The sequence below is a fragment of the Phyllostomus discolor genome, chromosome 1, assembly GCF_004126475.2.
Source record: "Phyllostomus discolor isolate MPI-MPIP mPhyDis1 chromosome 1, mPhyDis1.pri.v3, whole genome shotgun sequence".
In the NCBI taxonomy this organism is placed as follows: Eukaryota; Metazoa; Chordata; class Mammalia; order Chiroptera; family Phyllostomidae; genus Phyllostomus; species Phyllostomus discolor.
In genome coordinates this window covers 57,723,698-57,747,924 of record NC_040903.2, presented here as the reverse complement: position 1 = coordinate 57,747,924, position 24,227 = coordinate 57,723,698, and the positions used below count along the sequence as shown (strand labels likewise).

At 34.9% G+C, this 24,227-nt stretch overlaps 1 protein-coding gene and 1 pseudogene across 1 annotated transcript in view; one reads left to right on the top strand and one right to left on the bottom strand.

The window, feature by feature from the left end:
• The window catches only part of GPR158 (G protein-coupled receptor 158), a 366,089-nt gene that overhangs the window by 106,778 nt on the left and 235,084 nt on the right, over positions 1–24,227 (top strand). The window lies entirely within an intron of this gene.
• Positions 8,786–11,614, bottom strand: LOC118500027 (annotated as a pseudogene).

Below are 24,227 nucleotides of genomic sequence, written 5' to 3'. Positions count from 1 at the left end.
TAAAAAATTTTTCAGATCAATAATTTAAAGCAGGTTTTTAAAAATTGATTTAAGCTGACATTATTATTCTATAAACAATGGATTTTGCCATTAAATTAACAAAGTACATTTTAGAAAAATTTTCTTTATTGAAAGAATATTTTAAATTAATATGTCGAGATATATATATTTAAAATCTAGAATAGAGCTTCTAATTCTTTTAAGGGTATAATGCAAGTTTGTTTTGTTAAGAAGGTTAAGGTACATTTTTATCTCATTAATTTTAAAAATTTTTGTTTATTAGCTCTGTCAAAATTCTTACCTTGAATTAAAGGTGGCTAGTACAAATCTTTGGATGAAGCATTTGATTTAAACATTTTGGCCTGTGTATTTCAGCAGTTTTGCTTCTTTTTATTTCTGCCTTAAAAATACAGTCTGTTACAATTCTATTTTTCTGTACCTATACTCTCACTAATTAAAAGAAATACTTTAATTTGTTGTGTCCACTTTTCTGCTCTTAGAGCCCTTAATAAGTTTGCTAAAAAGATGAAATCTCTAATCAGAATGAACTGTTTTCTTTACCTTTCTTTCATCTACTTATTTTTCTTCAGCTGGAGCTAAGTGTAACTTGATGTATATATGTACAGTACTTGTTTGTCTTCTAGACTGTTTGGTCAGCAATGATTCGAGGTAGTGGTTAGCATAGTTGAAATTTTTTCTTTCACATTTGTTTTGTAAAAGAGCTATATCTTTTATTTGGAATAGTTGAATGTGTTTTCAGTACAGACTTTGAATGAAGAGTTTATTGCATGTTAGAACCATTCTGTTCCATTTTCTATTGCTTCTGTAACAAATGACCCACATTTAATGGCTTAAAACAACACAAATATATTATTTTGTACTTCTATAGATTAGAAGTCTGATCCAGGCCTCCCTGGACAGGGAGTGAATGAATCAGTCAACAGGACTGCATTCATTTCTGGAAGCTGTAGGGAAGAACCTGTTTTCTTGCCTTTTCTAGCTTCCAGAGTCTGCAGACATTCTTTGGCTTGTGGCCTATTTCTTAGCCCTTCAGAAATACGCATCTCTCTGATCTGTTTTCTATAGCCACATTCACGTCTGATTGTCTTCCTAAGTCTGCCTCTTTTACTTTCAGGGACACTTGTGATTATATTGTGCCCACATGGATAATCCAAACTAATCTCCCTATTTTAAGGTAAACAATTTTAACTATAGAGTAACCTTAATTCCATCTGCAACTGTATTCTTCTTTGCCATGTGAGTTAACATTCACAGGTTCTAGGGAGCAGGACATGGGCATCTTTGGGGGAGGCACTCTTCTGTTTCCCACATTCTCAAATAAGTTGTTCTGTGTTCCTTTTGAGTACAAAGAGGCTAAAAAGGATTTTGCTTGGTAGAGATAGATCCTTACTTAACTTGTGTTGCTGAATAGATAAATATTATTTTAATTAATATGCAAATGTACATTTTTGGTAAAAGTAGCCAGTTTATTTTCTTAAATTGTTTTAATCCCCAGGCAATCCTTTCTACTCTAAAGAGAAACATGGAAATAAAAGAAACTTCAGGGCTGTGGGAAGACTCAGAGACCCTGTGAGAGACTGTGAGAGATTATGTGTGTGTACAGAAATAAAACCAATTGAATTTGGTTTAGTCCAAATGAGGAAATATGAGGAAAAAGTAAAAATATCACTACCTCATTGATTGGCCTTCTTCAGGTGAAAGCTGAGACTAATGTGGTTTAGTGTGGTCCCCAACTTTTTTGGCACGAGGGACCCGTTTTATGGAAGACAATTTTTCCATGGACCCGGGGTGGGAGTGATGGTTTCGGGATGATTCAAGTACATTATATTCAAGCTCACCTCCTGCTGTGTGGACTCCTGAAGTAACCTCTGGGCTTATCTCATTCAGCAACTCTGAATTTTACCCATTTGTGCGCTATCAATGTAAGCTTTATATGACACCTATATAGGATTATATCAGTCATTTCAATCCCTCTAAACATATAGGAATTTAGAGAAAGGTATGTATATCTATCAGTTGAAGAGTTGGCAAGGGGGAAGAACTGTACAAAAGTAGTGTTTCTCAGTAAAAATTTTCAATTAATAAAAACTGTGTTGCATTCCTTAATCTCTCAATTTCTAAAATAAGATGGTTATTTAAATAAAAGATCATTTCTTAAAATGACCTTTTAAGATCCTAGTTCTAGCCTTAGAAGTGGGGTCATGGCTGCTCATTAGAGATGAATTAGAAAAGGTCAGCGTCTAGGTCCTATCTCCAGAGACACTGGTTTAGTTGGTCAAATTCCTCAAATTTTATTTCAGCTGAGTATTCCTTCCCAAAATAATGATCTTCATGCTCAAATTACAGTGAGTATTAGTAAGGAAAACATACCCAGATTGTGTGAAGAGCTTATAAGTGAACATTTATTTGATTTCCTGTTCTAGATAAATCATATCCTATATATTGGTATGGTTAGTTTGATATCGGCTAGCGTGATACCTCCAGCTTTGTTCTTCTTTTTCAAGATTGCTGCAGCTATTCAGATTCTTTTATGGTTCCATATAAATTTTTGGAATATTTGGTCTGGTGCTATGAAATACTCTGTTGGTATCTTGACAGGAATTGCATTGAATCTATATATAACTTGGGTAGTATGGACATTTTAATGATGTTAATTCTTCCTATCCCTGAACACGGTATATGCTTCCACTTATTTGTATCTACTTCAATGTCTATAATTTTCCAAGTACAATTTCTTTTTTATATCCTTGCTTACATATATTTCTAGGTATTTTTAAAATGGAATTGTAAATGGAATTGTTTTTTTAGTCCCTTTCTGATAGTTAATAATTGATGTATAAAAATACAACTGATTCCTGGATATATGTTTATATCCTGCTACTTTACTGAATTCATTTATCAGTCCTAGTAGCTTTTTGGTATAATCCCTAGGGTTCTCTCTATACAGTGTCGTGCCATCTGCAAATAATGACAGTTTTACTTCAGTTTTTTTCTAATTTGGATGCCTTTTATTTCCTCTTGTCTGATTGCTATGGCTAGGACTTCCAGTACTATGCTGAATAAGAGTGGTAAAAGTAGACATCCCTGTGTTCCCAATCTTAAGGGAAATGCTTTTAGTTATTGCTCATTGAGTGTGATGTTGACTGTGCATTTTCTATATAGGGCCTTTATTATGTTGAAGTTGTTCCCTATTCCACTTCTCTGAGAGTTCTTATCATAAATGGGTGCTGGATTTTTAGAAAATGCTTTTTCTGCATCTATTGATATGATCATTGATTTTTAATCTATATATTGTATATGTGGTATATCACATTTGTTAATTTGTGAATATTGTACCAACCTCGCATCTCTGGAATAAATACCACTTGATCATGGTGTATGATCTTTTCAGTGTATTGCTGAATCTGGTTTGCTAAAATTATGTTGAGGATTTTAGCATCTATGTTCATTAGGGATATTGGCCTATAATTTTCTTTCTTAGTAGTGTTCTTATCTGGTGTTGGAATTAGGATGATGCTTGCTTCATAAAATGAGCTTGGGAATCTTTCCTTCTCTTGGACTTTTTAGAATAGTTTGAGAAAGAAAAGTGTTACTTCTTATTTGAATATTTGGTAAAATTCACATGTGAAGCCATCCTGTCCAGAACTTTTGGTTTTGGTCAGCTTTTGATTACTGCTTCAATTTCATTAGTTGTAATTTGTTTATTCAGATTTTATGACTCTTCCTGATTCAGTTTTGGAAGAATTATATATTTCTAGGAATTTATGCATTTCATCCAGATTGTTCTATTTGTTGGTATACATTTGTTCATAATATTTTCTTATAATCCTTTGTTATATATTTTTTATTAGGCACAAGACTTTTTGGCTATGTGAATGATATCTGTTAATATTTACCTTATTAGAACTTAGATGCAGAAAATCATAACTATTTATTAATTCTCTTAAAAAGAATAATGGTAAATCCATTACATGTTAGCACAGGTTTTTTTAATGAGTTACTTTTATGAAGTTAGTGACAAGATTGATATTGTGCATTTTTATAAATCTCTGACATCTGGCTTCAACAGAACACAGGCAACTATTTGTATCTGTTTCTGCAACATATTCCATCTGTTGTTTCAACTTATTGCAACATTTTTTGAGGGAACTATCTGAAGAATATCTAGCTTCATACAGGTATATAGTTGGGAAACAAAAGTATATTGTAGTAACATTTTTTCAGAGAAATGTAGATATCCTCCTTCACTCCAAAACCTGAGATGTGGCAATTTCTTAACATTATTTGTAATGTGGAACCTGAAACCATTTCAGTGTACTTTTTGTACTATGTTACATCAAAACTCATTAGTATATCTTCCAGTTTGAATGGTATTTTTACCCATGCATAACTTTGTTAAATATGTATTGGAAATACTGTTTCACTGAGTTAAGCAAATATTCCAGATATTATTGCATTTCATTAGGAAATATGAAAAAAATCACATTTGTTAAAATTACTACTGATCTTATCTGCAAAGGCTTTAATTATTGGGAACTTGTCAAACTCATGGTGGTGAATAAGATTTCTAAAATTTGAATTTTGTATTTGGCAGCAACTCTTGCCATGCTCACTTTGTTCATTTTCTAGGAAATGTTGCCAGACATTCAATCTGAATAACTGTAATTTATCTGTCAGTTTTTCTGTTAAGGAAACTGGTGTTCCATAAAATAAGTGCTGATTTAGCTCACAACTGAAACAATTGTACAAGTTATTTTCCTTGAGACAAACACTATAATTTGTTGTGCAGCATAAGTCCTGCTGGTTTGTTTCCTATCACCTATGAGTTATTTAGTGAAAGGGTTTTTACTTTCTTAGTATTCAGGAGTAAATGGATTTTGTTATTACTTTATTATTAATTTCTAGATATACTGAAATTTAATCAGAAAACATTATTTTTAATACTCCTATTTTATGAAACTTACTCATGACTTCTGTATGTCTAAAGTAAACTTGTGTATATTTCATATGCACTTCAGATGAAGGTGTATTTTATAACTCATGAGGATAAAAATTTGATATATCTATATGGTATAGCTTATTCATTATACAGTATTTGTTGCTATATCTTTACTTAGTTTTTTTTTTTCCATTGTATATGTCTTGTAATGAGAGTGGTATGTTGAAGTCTCTTTTTATTATTTTTTAATCCCTTCTTGAATACTTTTTTTTATTCTCCTTTGTGAATGTGATTGTTGTATTAATTGGTGCATGGATATTCATGCATGTGGTGTCTTTACTATGAATTGTGGTATTTAGCTTTAAAAAGAGTTCTTCCTTGCATTTAATGCTTTTTTATATTTGTTTCAGGTGTACAACATAGTGAAAGACAAATACTGTATGATTTCACTTATACAGAGAATCTATTTAATGCTTTTTGCCTGAATTACATTTCATTTCATAGCAGGATCACAACCCTTGCTTCCTTATTGGTTCCATTTGGTTTAGATGTCTCATTCTTCCTAGATCATTTTGTTTTTGGTGTGTCTGCTTATTTAGCATGGAGCTGGGTTTTATGTACGAGTATATTGAAGGTTTTGTCTTGTAATTGGTTTGGTAAGCCTATCCACATTTATCGACTGTTCTATTTTATCTCACCTCTGTACTATACAGGGTAGGGCGAAAGTACATTTGCTGTTGTCGATACACAAAACACAGAGTTTATTCTTGTATTATTATTTAATTATTGTATTATTTTTTCATACAAACTGTAAGCCTACTTTTCCCCACCCTGTGTATTTTTAATTTCTATGTTTTATTTACTGTTTTTCCCCACTCTGTGATTGGCTTTCTCTGTTCTTTAATTTCCAAAATATCCTTTGGTATTTAGAATGGTTTCTATTTTTTCTAGTAGCTACTTTTGTACTTAAAATACATTTTGAAATGCTATAAGACTTTTTATTTCACCTTTTGCCATCTGATTGCCAAATGACACAATCAGATTTTAATTGTGTCATTTGACTTAACTGCTTATAAAATAGTCATTGAGCTTCTTTTTCCTCTTTTGTGCCATGTTTCACTTAAACTATTTATACTTTTTTAGAACATACTTTTTTATATCCTTGTTTTCATCGGTTTTTTCTCTTCTATCTAAAGCTGAAGTTCCTCCAGAGCAGAGGTTAGGTGATACTTGCTTGTAGAATGCTCAGCCAGCACTCATTTGTACTGTGTTCCATGAGCTATTCTATATTTAAAACTTCTTTCTGTAGTCTTGGTACTTGAAGCTTGGCAGCATATAAGGACCACATTTCATATTTTCTTTGCTTTAGTTTTTGAAAATGCTCTTTTGTTGTTGTCTTGCTTTAATTGTTGCTTTTGAGAAGTCTGATGTCCACCTAATGCTCTTGCAGTTGTAAGTTACTTGATCTGTTTCTTTGAGACCCTGACAATTTTTCTCTATCTTTGAAAACTAATAGTTTTAATAAAATATATCTCAGAGTGATCATTAAAGATTAATTTTCCAGAGTACATGGTAGGCACTTCCATTTATAGAATAAAGTAGAGGTTCCAAACCCTCTCAGTTCCTAGTACCCATAGAATCTCAGCAATATTTTTCATGGGGACTCTAAGGCCAAAACAAATGTATGTGTATAACAGTGTTACTTACTCAGTGTGCTGATTTGAAGAACTTAGTATTTATGTCCTAACAACTTATGGCCACTTGAAAACAGTTAAAAGAAAGAAAGTGTTTTTATTTTGTTCCTAACTCAAATCACCAACCATTGGGTCATGTGAGCCTGTCGAGCCCTGTGCAGTATCTCACAGCCTAGAATGAAGTTGTATGCTATCTATCCCACATCGACTCTCACATTGTACTCACTTCTCTTCACAATTATGGTTGACAGCTCCACCTCACAGTGATTTCATCCCATGGAAAGAGAGGTATTGCTATCCATTGTTGAATCTGTGAACTACTTGAACTACTTGCTTATGTGATTTTCAAGAGGTGTCAAATATTAATGTGTTTTTCTAAAATATATAAAATATTTCATGTCATGGCTGTGAATTGACCCAGCATACTGGTAAACCTTCCCACACAATTTGGGAACCATTATAAGATCTTCTTTTACTTTTGAAAGGTTATTTTGCTGTACAATTTTAAACATTAGTTCTTTTCCATTTTTTAATTTCCCTTTTTCAGGGACTCCAATTATTTTTAAAGATTTTATTTATTTATTTTTGGAGAGGGAGGGGAGGGAGATAGAGAAAGAGAGAGAGAAACATCAATGTGTGGTTGCTGGGGGTTATGGCCTGCAACCCAGGAATGTACCCGCACTGGGAATCGAACCTGAGACACTTTGGTTTGCAAGCTTGCACTCAATCCACTGAGCTATGCCAGCCAGGGCTAGGGACTCCAATTTTACATTTGTTATATATTCTTTGACTGTTTTAACTACTTTATGACTTTTTTCATGTTTTAAAGCTTACTTTCATTCTCTTGATTTTCTTTTACTTAAATACCAGATAAGGTTTAGTCATAGCCACTTTTCCCTGGGCGTTTGTAATTTAATTTTTATTTCTAATTTAACTTTTGTCTTTTTCTTTTATTTCTTTTCTGAAACAAATAATTCTGAGTTCTATAATCTCTTCCTTCTCCTCAATCATTTTAGTTATTATTTTTTAATTTCTGGCTCAACATTTGTTTTCATAACACTCAAATATTTGTGTGAGGATCTTTAATTCATTCAGAATCTTGTATTACCATCTTTTTTTTCTTTATGTTGAGATTTTTATCAGCTGAATGTTTTTATTCTCAATTTGTATTTTCTACTTACTGTACCTTTGATTATACCTCTACTTTCCTGGATAGGGCTGGCAATCAGAATGTGACCTGTGGGATTCCTAGTTCAAGAATCATGTACTTCTGTTAGTAAAGTGACATATAGTTTACTTATGAATGGTTTCTTTGGAAAGTAGTGAGGGGAGGGGAAGAATGTGTGTCTTTCAGTTGTGCATGTATATATATGTATAACGTGTCTTGTAGCATCCTGACTTTTCTTTCCATCTGGCTTTTCTTTCTCTTTAAGGTACAATTTCCAATTTCTCTTTCCTTTCTTTTGATTTCTTTCTCCATCAGCATTGCCTTTTCAAGACTGCCTTTTGTGATCCCATGAGCACTTTTAAGTGCCTTGCTTATAATTAACACTGATCTGTTAGACCCTCTGTTCCCAGCATTTTCACACCTAGGGTAGAATTTCTCTTTCTAAAGGTGACTGAATTTAATTAAAGACTCTGAATTCCATTCTTCTCTCTTCTGTATAGTTTCTTTTTCTGGATCTTGATTTGGGACAGGATATTAGAAATAGCTCCACTGAAAAATAGTATTTGTTTTTTCTCAAATAAAATTTTTCTCAAATATTATCTTTATAAATCAAATATATAAATTGATTTTGGTACTACTCTCTGTCTTCTAGTTATGCTGCAAGTGTGTATTTATGGGCATTATTTTTTATTGTTGATCTATATGGTTTTGGGAAGATATTTGCAATATCTTTATTTATATGATCATTATTATGTTAGATATTGTTTAGCTATACTTACAATATTTTATTAAAAAATGAAAATCTGAAACATTTAATTTCTGCTTTAAATTCATCATTTGCCTTTAAGCTCTTGTTGTGTACTATAATAACCAAGTAAAATGGCTATAATTAATACAATAAGGAATGTTGTTCTTGTGGAACATAGTAGATTGCATTTCCTGCCTTTAGGTATTCAAATGTAAACATTCTAAAAAGTGTCATGTTGATGTAACAAAGCAGTTCTTCTGTATCTTCCAGTACACTCAGCCTTCTATATAATTTGCAATCCCTGGGCTAAAGGTTAAAGTCTAAATTCTTTAATGTGATTTGAAAGACTTTACCTTAATTGGCTCCTTCAAACCTCTTGCTCCAAAGGAACTAAATTGTACATATTTCTCCACATGCACCATGGTCTTTCAGTTTGTTTGTTTGCTAGAATGGCATTTGCCTTCCTTGTTTCCTTGGTTAACATAAGCTCGTGAGACTCTTGGGTGTCACATTCACCAGGATTCTTTCTTGACTGACTTCCTGTCTAGAGTAGCTAACCTTCAGTGTTCATCTTTATGATTCTGTGAACACTTCCATAATCAAATTTGTCACAGTATATTAAAATTTATTGTGTAAACAATACCCTGACCCATTAGATTGAATATTTTAGGGGTAAGAGCTATGTCTTACTCATTTTTTAATTCCTAGAATCTAGTACAATGTCTGGGACATAATTGATTTTCAATAAACACCTGTCCAACAGTACACTAAAAGTAAAGTCTCAGAAGTTCAAAGAGAATCTCTTGGATTTGATGCACACTGGTCTTTAGAATGAAACCTAATATGAGTAGATAAAATTCTGAGAGAGCCATATTAGACTTTTTATAGTTAATGAGGAATCTTATTTGCTGCCAAATGGGTCAATTTTACCTAAAACAAAAAATCATATGATACTGACGATAAATAGTTGCTGGTATAGAAATTTTCTTTCTAACTCACCATGAGTAGCTCCTGCCCTGTCTTTGTTATTCTGTCTGTTTACACATATGTATGGTGATAGTTGATATTGCTAAGACCCAAAGAACAACTGCATTTTTGTATATTATAGTATATGTAAAAAAAAAAGCAGATTCAAAATCCAACCAGAACCCCTTGCCTCCTATGATAGGGGATTTGCTGCTTCTGTGACAAAGGGTAGGCTTAATATGAATTTTGTGTTGTTTATCCAAGTACTTTGTTTTTGTTTGTTTGCCTCTGTCAGATCTCTCTTTGACATTTGAGACAGCGCCACACTAATTCAACCCCCTCATGCCACACTGTTTTATAGACATGTTGATTTTTTTAAGATGCAAGAAGTAAAAAGGGCCACAATTTCATTAAAAGTAAGTATATGTAACCTATAGCATATATAGATGGCAGCCAATTTTATTTGCAGATATCACCATACTCCAACTCAAATCCACAAGTTACACCTATTCCACAGCCTTGGCTAAAACTTGAACTAATGCAGAATTTGGCTGTGCTAGAGTGGTGATGTTAGCATTCTCAGACATGGCATACTTGTTCTTGATAGCCATATGCTTTGTAAGCCCACGATTTGTCATGCCTATATTCTTAGCCAGTTGTTGCAAAACAAGAAGAGGGGATTCTTCAGTGTATGACAGGTAAGGCTGAAGAGTTATTGTCCATTCACCATTATCAAGAATTTTTCATGCCAAACAAAAAGTTCCTGCTGTAGTCTGATAAGGCGGAGAGTTAAACACAGTTAGTTAAACACAGTTAGTTCCATCAGATATTTGGCATCAACCTCTCCAATCTTAGATGCTCTTCAAAGGAAGTACAGGGATAGATGGCAACCCAGACAGAAATTTAAAGATTTTAGAATCTTCATTTCTGTCTGTCTGATTTGAAGCTCAGAATGTATTGTCAGTCACAAACGCAAAGTCACCAATTTCTGGAGGGCACATTTCTTCATATTTGCTCACAATAAACATGGCAGTGATACCAACCAGCTGCAGCATCTTCTTGGGCACACAATTATTCTGTGTGAACTGATCAGTAATGGAAACAGTCATGTATGTGGTCTTCTGCAGTAACTGGGATTTCATTTGAACCTGTACCAGCCAATCAATTAGGATGGCTCTCATATTTCCAATGACTTCACAACCCACTAGGTATTTCAGTCTGACTGCTTACTCTTTCCCAAGTTGTCTCAGATAAGAATAGGTATGTTTTCACATGTTTATTCCAGCAAGTGGGATCTGCTCCATCTTCTGCATTCACATGAGAATTACACAAGAGAAAGCCTAACATGGATGTTCTCTGCAGGGGTGCATCCAGATGTTTTCACTGGGCTAGGAGAGGTGGTATGAACCCAAATAGGCTAAGAAAAAGTTTTTCTTCATGAACAGGTTCTGGTTCTAGCTCTGGTGCTGGCTCCAGCACAGTCACGGCACAAGCTCAAGTGCCTTTTCCAGAAGTTTTGGTAGTTTTTTAGCAATAACTTTTCTAGCATCTGTAGTTTTTTGCTTCCATTTTCACAGGCAATTTGGCCTGTGACTGTTCACTGTCTTTGTTACCAATGTTTCCAAGAGCTATTCTTGGCATCAGCCCGGATTTGGAAGCTACAGCAGTGGGCGCAGGCATGCGCTTTGCACCTGTAATACTGATCTTTGCCTTATTTTCAGCATTAAATTTTATGTTTCTGGTTACCCAGAGCATCATGGCTTCCTCTTCACCAAGCAGTAGCTAAGTGGGCAAAAGCAGAAAATAGGAGATCTCAGCGAACAGAGGACCTGAACCCACACAGACCAAAAATCATTTCTCCATAGCACATCCAATAGATGTATTTCTTAAGACAGTTGATCGTGATACAATACGGCTATATATATTTAAGCATAGTGCAGGAATATAGAAGGGGCCCCATGCATCTGCAGACCTATTTTATGGCTATGTTATGGCTGAGCCACACACTATTGCTTACCTTCTACACACTATTCTTGTGGTGGTTCTTATTTTTCTACTTTTTTATTATATTTTATTGATTATGCTATTACAGTTGTCCTAATTTTCTTCCTTTATCCCCCTCCACCCAGCATCCCCTACTCCCTCAGGCAATCCCTACACAATTGTTCACGTCCATGGGTCATGTGTATAAGTTCTTTGGCTACTCCATTTCCTATACTGTCCTTTACATCTCCATGGCTGTTCTGTGACTACCAATTTGTAATTCCTAATCCCCTCACCTCTTCACCCATTCCCCTACATCCGTCCTCCCACCCGGCAAGCATCAAAACACTCTCCATATCCATGATTCTGGCTCTGTTCTTCATGTTTGCTTAGTTTTTTTTGTTTTTTAATCCTTGTTTCCTGGACTTGTATATCTATTTCCTTCACCAAATTAGGGAAGTTTTCTTTCAGTATTTTTTCAAATAGATTTCTAATTTCTTGCTCTTTTTCTTCTTCTGGTACCCCTATGATGTGAATGTTGGACCTCTTGAAATTGTCCCAGAGGTTGCTTATACTATCCTCACTTTTTTGAATTCTTTTTCCTTCTTGTTCTTCTGATTGGTTGGTTTTTGCTTCCTTATGTTTACATATGTCACCATCTTGACCAGATCTCCATTTTTCTACTTTTATAATTCATGATCTATTTATGTTTTGTGTTTTTCATAGTCCATTTGGGCTGCTGTAACAACATACCACAAACTAGGTATCTTAAAAACAACAGAAATTTATTTCTCTAAGTTCTGGAGTCTGGGAAGTCCAAGATCAAGATGCCAGCATGGTCATATTCTAATGAGAACCCTCTTCCTGGTCGTAGCTGGTAACTTTTTGTTATGTCCTCACATGGTGAAAGGGGAAAGGGGGTCTCTGTGGAGTCCCTTTTATAAGACCTCTATTCCCATTGGTGAGGGCTCCACCTTAATGATGTAAACACTTCCCAAGGTGCCATCTCCTAATGCTATCACCCTAGTACTTTAACATATGAATTTTTAAAAAGCTACAGGTTTAATTCTTTTATAGATATGAGGCTATTCATATTATCCATTTCTTCCTAACTGAACTTTGTTATTATTTATACTTTAAGGCATGATATTTTCTTATCCTTTTAATATCTGTAGAATCTGTATTGATATCTCCTATTTTCTCATATTAGTAATTTGTGTCTTCAGTCTTTATTTTTCAATCAGTCTGAGTAGATGTATGAATTTTACTGATTTTTCTCAAGTAGTTAGCTTTTGGCTTCATTCATTTTTTTCTCTATTTTATTTTCTATTTTTATTTTTCTACTCAGACATTTATTATCTTTTTTTCCTGCATTCATTGGATTTCAGTTGTTCTTTGTTTCTAGTTTCCTTAAGTAGAAACAGAATTCCTTGGTTTGAGACATCTTTTTTTTCTGATACAGGTGTTAGCTGCTATAAATTTCCCCTAAGCATTGCTTTTTTGATAGCTACACATTTTGATATGTTGGTTTTCATTTTCATTTTGGTCAAAGTGCCCTCTATTTTTTTTGTTTTGTTGTCTTTCTTTGACTTATGGATTATTTAGATTGTTGTCTACTGTTTCCAAGTGTTAGGAGCTTTGTTTTGAGATCTTTCTTTTATTGGTTTCTAAATCCATTGTTGTTAGAGAACACAGTTTGTACTACTTTCATCCTTTTAAATATACTAAGAATTATTTTATGGCCTAGGGTATAACTTATTTTAGGAAATTTTCTATGTTCCTTCGGAAAGATGTTCCTATGTTCCTTTGCTGGTTGGGTAAAATATTCTATAATTGTTGATTGGGCCAACTTAGTTGATAGCATTGCTCAAATCTATATCCTTGTTGATTTTCTACTTGTTCTATCAATTGTTGAGAGACAGAGACTAAAATAAGTGACTGTAATTGTGGATTTATCTCTCTCTTTGTAGTTCTATCAATTTCATGCATATTCTTTTATTGAGATATAGTTGACATGTATGCTTCATGTATTTTGAAGCTACATTTTTAAGTGCATAAATGTTTAGGAAATTTCTATCCTCCTGACAAATTTACTCTTTTACCATAATGAAATCACTTCTTTAACACTGGAAATATTGTTTGCCTAGAAAACTACTTGTTCTGACATTAGTATAATTCATGTGAGGAGAGGAGGACATTTGCATGGGGAGAGGCAGCAGCAGGGATAGGAGATTGTCTCTATAGAGGAGGATTGATCTAATTAATTAATTAATGATAACAAGACCTAGGTTTCTCACTGTCTGAGAAATACACGCATATTTGGAAAGAAAATGAGAATATACCTGTGATACTTGATTAGAATTAGAAACATCAGTTAGAATTTATTATTTTAATAAATAAATATTAAAGTAACTGTCTACTGATGTGGACACCGGCCCGCAGTGTCTGTGGCATTATGGATGAGACGAGACAAATTCATAGGGACTACAGAAATCCTGTGAAGAAAAAGGCATGACACAACCACTCTATCAGTGAAAGAGAGGGCCGGCCCCATCCCTTGCCTGGACAGGCTTTTATTGCTTTCTGACCCCTTACATTAAGTATGGTCCTCATTTACTATGCATAGGTTCACTGTAAAAGGTGGTTACCTTTTACAGAAAACAAAGGAGAGGATGTTGCTAATTACATAAAAAAAAGAAGGGTATTTGCAAATGTAAAGGGAAAAGTGGTTGAACTGGTTACACTCATCATTGGGAGGTTTAGCATAGATTTTAGGAAGTTACTTTAAAGATACACAGTAAACGTTTGCTGCCTCAATTCAAGGTGAGGGTGTTTTAGCAAAAAGCAAGTCTCAAAGCAGCCTAGGTACAATGCAGGCCTGATTCCCCACGAGAGAACCTACCCGTGGGCATGGGTCCTATGTGCTGGACCTCGCTTTCCATTAGCCTTACTGAGTGGGAGCTGAGCTACATTTCCTACGCCATGCAGAACAGTCTCCTGTAGTCTACATTTCTGTGTTTGGTTGTGTATATGTTCATGTTGTGGTGCATATTTATATTTTCTAGTTCTGTCCACCAAGAATTTCTGGGAATAGCTGTATATTAATAGCAATCTATACCTAACACCCCGGTCTTTCCTTCTAAATATCATTTTCCACTAAAATGAAACAGGGCTCCTTGAGGAAATGGCTGATTCTAGGACAAGGGCAGTGAGAGTACAAGATAAGCCTGGAATATCTTTTATCAGAAAATAAGGATGTTCTCAAAGAGTGGTAGGATATGTCTAAACTTCATGTAACTTAGGTTACCACTCTCAAAATCTGGTTCAGTTTTCCATCAGAATATGTAATGATAGTTATCTATTATATTTTAACCCACTGAAAAGAATAGGAAACCAAGAGCTAGATGAGACATACATATATACATATATACATACATACATACATAAAGTGTTTGATGACAAAAGGTATAGTAACATAGTTTCACAATACTTCCCCACCAAATATTAATTATGAAAGAAAAAGAGCTATTTTACAATGGAGAAGACTGAAGATACCACCTTAATTAAGTAATCATCATGCTGGCACAGTTTGAACCTGTGTGCCACCTGATAGGATGCAATGAGAAGAACACAACATCACTCCTGTAAGATTTCTGCCACATCTGCATAAATCGAATCTCTTTATGCAGAGATACTGATTAGACCCAGATTGAGTTCCATTCCACAAAATAACTAACTTATAATTTTCAAAAAGGATCAGGATTTATTATAAGAGTTAAATGAATGCTTAGAAAATGCTATATATTGAAACTTAGACATAAAAACATATGATTCTGACTTTTTTTTTTGCTATGGTGAAAGTTATGGGGACAGAGATTGCCAATCAGATACCCCATTATGCATACGTGCTTTCTTAAAGGTTCAGGATAAGAAAGTTTCTGGTGTTAAACTTTCAATTTTATGATTAACTCAAAAGATTTTAAATGTTAAATAAAAGAAGTCCATACAAAAAGCATCAAAGTTGTAATCTACTCTGATTCAGTTCAGTTATTGACTAATTTTAACATTATTCTGAAGAGCCTAATGATTTTTTTCTCTAAAAATTTTAAGTAGCCTTATACTCTCTGGGCTATTTCTGAAAATAGCTTCTCTAGTAGTAGAGGAAGGAGAAAACTTTTCAGTGAAGGACAATGAGATGATAGGGAGTTTAATTGATTTTCTCTCCTTCAAGTAATTGTTACAGCTAGAAGTGAAAATACTGGCTTTTTTGTTTTCCAACCAATTTTGAAAAGTATTTTATAACTTAAAATTATGTGAAAGTACTTTAACCAGTTCTGGTCCTGTATTCCTCCTCTAAAAATGAGGGTTTGCTTAAAGTATTTTCCATCTTTGCGACAGTAGGTAGTAGTGTCACCCTTTCTGAGGGGCTCATGGATAGAACTACTGAAGTCTGATATGATTTCGTCACTATGAAGAAACTCTCTTACCAACAAGTTCTCTCCCCAGTGGTATGAAATTGCCAGTATTAGATCTATCCCATTGGATTAAGATACTATTTCTTAAAATACCCTTTAGAGAGTAGTTACAGGTCTTTTTTTTCCTAATAGATCTTTATATTTTAAGCCACTGAATAAAATAGGAAACCGGGAGCTAAGTGAGACATACATACATACATACATACATGGGTGTTTGATAAGAAAAGGTATAACATAGTTTCATGATACTTCCCATATGTTAGAAAACTCTGGTTTAAATTGATTTCCTTATCTAGACTTTTCAAAACTGTTAAAATGCCAGAAATCTTTGTGACCCTATAAGAGAAATATACAGCTTATTGTTTCGCAAACTCAATTGCCAGGGCAACTTTTTCAAGGAGCACTTTGTAGAAGTATTGTTTCATGGAAAATATTTTGGACAAAGCTGGGTAAAGAAAAAGTGCATTAGTAGAGAAGAATGTAAGTGAAAAATCTTGTAAAATCACATGTAAAATCTTAGCTAGCATTTATTATCTCAGCAAAATAGTTCTGTAATACTACTCCAGAAGTTGGAAGTAGTTCTCTCAAAACCCATGCCATGCATGGGTGATTCCAGTGTAAGGGCAGACTTGAGAGTAACACTGGACCATGAGCTTGAGCATCCAACAAGTACTAATGTCATAGGCTAGAAGAACCACAGATTGCCCATTGCACTGACTTGGTTACAGTCTAGGTTCTTTCAGTTCCATTCTGTGTGTTTTTGGTCAACTCAGTAACCACTCTGATCTCAGTTTCCTCATCACGAAAATGAAGATAAAACAATGATTATAATAACAATACTTGTAGTAGCAAATACTTATGTAGCACTTACAGGTGGGTACTGTTCTGATCACTTAATATCTATTGACTCATTTGATCCTCACAAAAGTCGCTTGAGATTTTCTTCATTCTATATAAAAATTCTAACCATACAGGGTTGTTTCAATGATTAGATAAAATATATAAAATGTCTTTTGCAGTGTCTAGAACAGACTGAGCACCTATTAAATATGAAATCATTATCATCCTCATCATGGGGGTACTGGCAATGGGGGTGTAGAGTAGAAAGGAGGTCAGGCTGTGGAGGTGTAATGAGCTATAAATGCAGAATGGAGAGCACTGCAGATAAACTTCACATCATTCAGTCTTCCCTGGAGCTAATTATGGCCATAACTCCCTATCCTTTATTATTTTTACACACTAAAAATCCTAATTTCCCTCCTACATCAAAATGTTATCTTCAGCAAACAAACTTTTGTTAATCAACAAATCTGTTTTCTATTGAGTGCCTACTATAGATACTATAAGTGAAATATGTCAGATGATCATTAGCACACAGAAGAGGCAAATAGGAAGTGTGGCATGAGAGCGCGGTTAATTTTTATAATTTTTCTTCCATTTTTCTCTATAATGTCCATAGATAAGTCCACCCAGCAGAGGCAAAGGCAAAATGCAAAGAGATGGGGCAAAAGGGGAAGAATTAGGGTATTAGGGTATAAAACCAATGATTGGCATTTAACTTTTTTTTATTCATTCAAATGTGTGAAATGAAGAAAAACCTCCCTAAGGTACCCCCATGCCACTTTACCTTATGCACCTGGACACATTTTTTAAAACCAGTGTCTTGAAGCCATGATTCATAGTCACCCGGGCAACCTTATTTCATTGACTTCTTTAGGTTTTCCATGGCCTGAAGTATTTGCTAACGTAATGCTTCACAAATGGCTAATACATTGCTACACTAAGCAGAATTTCTGCTGTCAGCAGTGCACCAGCAAATGAAGTGCCTCACGAGGGATCCATTGAATTAAATGGTGCACACTGGACTGGCTCTGTTCTCTCCCATTTTGGAATGACTTCACCTTCTCAGTCCCCAAGTGAAATAAAATTCCTTCCATCTGTGCTAGACTTGCATTCTGAAGGGATTTTTGGAATTTATGATTCTTTGAGTTAGAAGGCAGGAGCAATGAAGCACTAACCAGATGTAAATTGCCACACTGGTTTTTATAACTGCTGCTATTGATGAGGGAGTTAATTGCCTGTGTTCTTCATTTTTAACTATTGGGCTTAACTGGAAACTGAAAAGTTGACAAAATTACAAAAAGCTTAAGAGAACAAAAGAAAAGAATGAAGAAAAAAGATTGAAATTCAGAATGATTTGGCTGGAATCACTAAACAATTTTATTATTGTTATTAGGGAAGATGATCAGAATCTTTTAAAAAATTCTTTATTTTATTTTTTAAGTTTAATCTTTATTGTATTTTTTTCTGTTACCTGTTTAGACCCTTTATACTCCCCTGCCCCCAGTAATCACCACACTCTTGTCCATGTGCTTGAGTCCTTTTTCCTTTTTGCTCAATCCCTCCACCCCTCTAACCTCCCCCACCCACTACCTGTCATCTGCTTTTCATCTCTGAGTCTGTGTCTTAATTGTTTTTTGGAATTTGTATATATTAAGTTATTGAAGTAAATCTATTAGTAGACATTTGTGTTGAGTGTACTCCTCTATGGTAACTAATAGATTGGTTGCTGGAGAAGCCACTTTCTGACACTTAAGACAAAGATTTTTAAAATGACAGTATTAACAATGTGTTCTATAGATAATGCTACAGCATATACAATTTGTCCCTATAATTTGGTTAGGGCATTAGGTTTGAAAATTTATTTACTGGAAACATTCTTGAATAAGAAGACTCTAATTCCTGTTTTGATAATGAGTGAAGAGAAATACATGAAGATAGATACCAAGGAATTCTTACAATTTTTAATCCTGAAATGCACCTGTGGCAACATTTGGAACTGTGATTGAATTGGAGGTCTCATAGAGATTCGAAAGACTGAGACTTGTTGATAAACTTTATTTTAGTAGGAAGTTATTAAAAATATCAATAATAGTACATTATTAAATATATGTTCCATTATATATATATTCGGTACCTAATGTTTGCCTTGTTGGGATATTTTCTAAGCCTCTGAAAACCTGAAGAATATATTGATAGCATAAAATAATCTTTAATGATTTAGAAGCCAATATATCCAGTAAATCAATAAAAGCTACTATAAATAGTTCTTTTTGTCCACAGAAATGAAACAATGAATGTGCCAAACTAAAGTAAAAATGGAATGACATTTTATATATCTTAACTCAGTAGTAATTCCATGTATGATTAATTTCCATTTACTCTCAATAGTTCACTGGAAATTTAGAATTATTTTGCCTGGAAGTTTCAGTGAAATGCTTTTAATTTGATTTGCTTTGTTGTAGATAATGTACATACTGATATGCATTTTATGTCCATTACTCAGCCCGTTGTACAACTGTTCAAAGGTTTTCAGATTTTATGATTTGGACTCATTAATCCAGCTCTTGGATCCCATAGTGTCTCTCCTAGGGTGCAGTCCTAAAGGACAGACTATTGTCTCTTACTTACATTATTATCCAGCCCCTTTTTTCTGACAGATGTAGGATTGTATATCATCTGTGTTTATTCCCTTTAACTTTTAAACCATTCTCTTGTAGCCAAGATACCCTTTTACTCCCCTTTTATATTCCAAAGACATCCCTTCTTTTTATAATTGTCCCCCACATTAGTGACTCACGTTTTTTGAATAGAATTTTTATGCTTGCTGAAAAAACACATAATGAAAGGCACATATACTAAAATTTAGCATAAGGGAACTCAAATTTGGGGAGGTATTCAGTGCTTTTTTTTATCCTACTCCTTGGACAGTTTTATAAGTAGCTGTATAAGAGAGATAGACCACAATCAAAGAACACCAGGCTATACTAGGGTTACCATACAGGATTTTTAGTCTTGTGATATTGATCCTGTTATATCTCTGATATGCTAATGTTTGAAAATTAGGATCTGGGAATGTTTAGGAAACAGTTTATGGTCTGTACTGTTGGGGTTGAATTTCACTTTCTGGTATCTCTTATTGGGAAAACTTTTTTTCATTCATAATGAAACCAAGTTGACTCAATGGTAAGTTGACTCAATCAACATATGAATGGTTAAGACCTTAACTTAGCTTTTGGAAAAAACACCATTCTTTTAGCTACCAAAAAGAATCCAGCAGAATGGACTGCAGCAATCTACTGCTTTTTTTTTACTGTTATTCAGTTACAGTTGTCCCTATTTTTTCCCCCTGTTACTCTCCCCTGCCTTGCCTATCAGCCCCCAACACCACATTCAATCCTCCCTCCCTTTGTCCTTGTCCATGGTTCCTCAGCAGCCCACTTCTTATTGGAAGGACTGTAACTATAGCATTTCATGTTTGGCTCTATATTGAATGCCCAAATTATAATAAATATAGTATGATAATAACAAATGTATATTTTTATTTTTAAAAGTACTTTTTCTGCACTGGATAAATACTGCTTTCAGAAAAGAGAAAGAAAGGAAGGAAAAACCATCTTTTTTTTACAATGTAGAATGACACATTTAATGGAATTTCCAATATTTTATTTTCTTTACTGACTTAACTGTAGTCTTTTCAAGTTAATTAGATAAATGTCACACTTTTATACAAATTGTTGTTTTGGTGATCTGCTGGTTTGGATTTATGTAAGTTTTGTTCTGATTAGACGTGAGAGTGAACAGGAGATAAACCATATATAAACCATAGCCTATAACCATAGCCAAAAACAGGCTGGCTTAAACATTACTCCCAGAGCTGTGATCGCATATCAAAGTGTGTAGGGAATAAAATGAACCTTAAGAAAGGCTAAAAGCAGTGACTCTGAAGAGAAGTTGCCACCACTGCCTGCGGCTTTCATCAGTATACCTGGCCTGTTTTGTCTCAGGCTCCGCACTCAAGTTAGAGACCTGGGTCATGCAAGCCACATGCTCCACAGTGTTTGAATGTGGCATCATTTTGAGAAGAGCCCATTTTATCATGGTTTTAAAACGATCTTTTTCTCTCTCTAGGATTTTAATTAAATTAATATGTGGGAGTGGCAATGTACATAAAATAAGACTGGCAATGAATTGATAATTGCTGAGAGTTCACTATTTTCTCTACTTTGTGTATGTTTGAAATATTTTCCAATAAAGGTTATACTGAAACAATATGAAAACAAAACTGGAGTCCAAAAATTATGAAAAGGAAAAATCCTTTGTTAACATATGGCATACAAGAAAAAATAGCATATACATATAGTTCTGTGGTTTTAAATTTGGAGATTCATAGAATGCGTTTATCAGAATCACTTAGTGAAGGGGAGGTTTAGGGCAGATACAGTTTTGAGGTCCCAATTCAGTAAATCTGGGAAGGAAAACAGCTTTGTAGTGGTTCTGATGTGCTGACAGGTTTGGGAACAACTGCTGATGTAATCTGGCTGGATTATGTCATGAAATTCATTTTGGCAAGACAAATGGAGATATAAAAAAGATAGAAAATAGTAAAATTGGTAAAGTTCTTAAGGTACAACTATGGCAGTTTTTTCATTATTTGTAGCATATGATGTTGGTTTCCTTGGAATGTGATCTAGCAAGAATTCATAGAGCATTAGAGCTAAAATTGTATATTTCTTGTCCAATCTCTTTATTTTATGGATAAAAATTGAGGCCTAGAGAGAACATTGCACAAAACTCAATAGCTAAGTTTAGCAAATATTTATTGAAAACCTGTAAGATACAGGCATTGTGTGTGAGTAGGAACTTGGACCACAAAATTACTAAAAGGTCTATTTTCTGACTTGGAGAAACTTGTCCATATTTTCTTACTTTCATTTTATTATTTTATCATACTGTGCTGCTCTGTTCTTGTCTTTCCTCTAACTTTATGTGAGCTTATTTAACTTTGCAAAGGACATTTAAATTTAAAATATTTTCCAATATTTAGGATTTATCCTTGAACTTAAAGGAATCAAAGAACATGATGACAGCTGGTAGCATGGGAGATTAAGGGGTGGAGGGATTGGGCAAAAAGTTAAGAGGACTCATGGACATGAACAACAATGTGGTGATTGCTGGGGGCAGGGAGTTAGAAGGGGACTAAATGATAATGAGAAAAAAATACAATAAAGATTAAATTTAAAAAATGCTACTCCTAAAAGTAACATTTGTGTATCCCTAAGAAATAATAGTCACTCTCCATAAAAACCATTCCAATACACTGTAGGGTTCCCCCAGCATCAACATCTGATGAAGAAAGATGGCTTGGTGCAACAGAGGGAAGATGGGATCTGTGAGTTACTAACCCTTGTGTGACATTAACTGGACTCTCAAGGATGAACTGGGCATTTGAGAGAGTGTTTAGAGAAACATGGCAGAAAGGCACTCCCTTTTTTAGTGTCTATTGGGTCATAGAGCCTTCCAGACAAGAGGCACTCAAAGAATGTTGCGGTTCAGTTGATTTTATTTTTTAACTTAAGCTTAGCTTTAGAACATAACTCTTCCCCATATGACTTTTCTGTTTCCTCTAATACTGATAACAACAAAAATCTTTCTTCATATTATTTGAGGTTTTAGAAGTCTAATATCCAAAGAGAATGAAGTAAACACTAAAGGTGAGCAGGAAGACAGAAATTTCTGCCCATTGTCTATTACCTAGGGACTTACAGTGCTAGGGTCTTAGTAATCATCTTACATGCAGGATGTTTTGAATGACCATACTTCTGCATATAATCCTTCTCTTGTTAGTTTTTAAGTATACCCGCAGTTCTCAAGTTAATATTTAAAATACGTACCATACAAAGTTTTATCTATATCTATCTATCTAAATTTTAAGGCTGATTTAAGGGATATTCTTATCTTTAATTATGCAACATTTGATTACAAGTGACTTTAGAGCTCATCTGCAATATAACATGTGAGTGTTATAGTAAAAGACGTGTCCCCACTGTAACTGATTGGCCATGACACACTGGAGAAGAAAGAAGAAATGACTGAAAATGGATTTTCATTCAAGAAATCAAGAATAATTATTTAGTAATTTCTACATTCCTTCCAAAATAAGAAGAGGCCAAAGCCAAATTAACATACAAGCAGAAGTTACCTATTGAAGTATTTTATTTTCAAAAGACAGGTGGTTCTTTTTTGCTAAGAGAAAATAGCACCAACCATCTAATGCAGGCTGAAATCTTGGAGCTGTGATAAAAAGAAAATGACTGAGCTTCTTATTTGATATCATTTGGGTTTAATTTTAAGTGCTCTGGGCCAAGTACAGATAGCTCACAGACATCCTCCTCCCTTTACTCTTGACAGGGTTTCTCAGGTGTTGCTTTATTTTTTAAGCTTTGACATTGTAGTTCAAATGTAAGTGGTTCCTGTGGAGGAAATACATTAGTTCCATTTATAAAAATATTTAAAGGAGAGTAGCTTCCTACTAGAACCAAGGCAGTATTTTGCCTATAAAACGCTAAAATAGAATTACTGAAAGACAATATGCAACTTGTTTATAATGGCAACTAGAAGTGATAGTAGATTTATTTCAAATTTTGGCATTAGGGGTGGTGGCTCCTTCTCTCAGGAGTGCCAGGCCCGCCCCTTGCCCTGTCTCCTAGGCTACAGCGTGTCCTCCATCCTGGCTGCATCCCAGCTGTCCAGGCTTGTCCCCCTGGGGTGGTGGAGCAGGGGCAAGGGGCAAGCCAAGGGTGTTTGGTGGCCTCTGGCTGTGTAGGAGGCCCCACGAGCCTCTGAATGAAAGGCTGTGCTGGCCTCTGTGGCTGGGGGACCCCGGGGCCGACTCCACCAGCTGGGCATGGGTCCCACTCTGCGCTGACCTCCACCCAAAGCTGGGACAAAGGAGGGAGCCCCTGGCTGTAGAGCAGCTGAGCTGCGCCAGTGACACTGCTGGAGAAGGACTTGGAGAAACTGATGGGGAGGGCACAGAAGACCCTGGGGCTCAGATCGCAGGGCTGGACATGGTCAGAGGGCAGGGGCTACAGTATGAGGGAGCAAGCAACACTGAGACCAGAAAAACTCCCAGGAACAAAGGGGTTTCCAGAAATGGAAGAAATCGAACTCACAATGAGAGGGCAGAATGAGCACTGTGAAGTAAACCAGGCCAAGGATGGGTGGCCAAAGGCTAAGAAATGACCAGTGAGGGAGGAATGAAAACAGGATTCTGACTGCATGGGTCGGGGGGTGACAAAGAGGAGTGACTAACAGGATTATTATACTGTGGCAGCCATTCAAACAGACTTAGATCAAAAGGAAGAAATGGGGGAGCCTGAGACTGAACCAT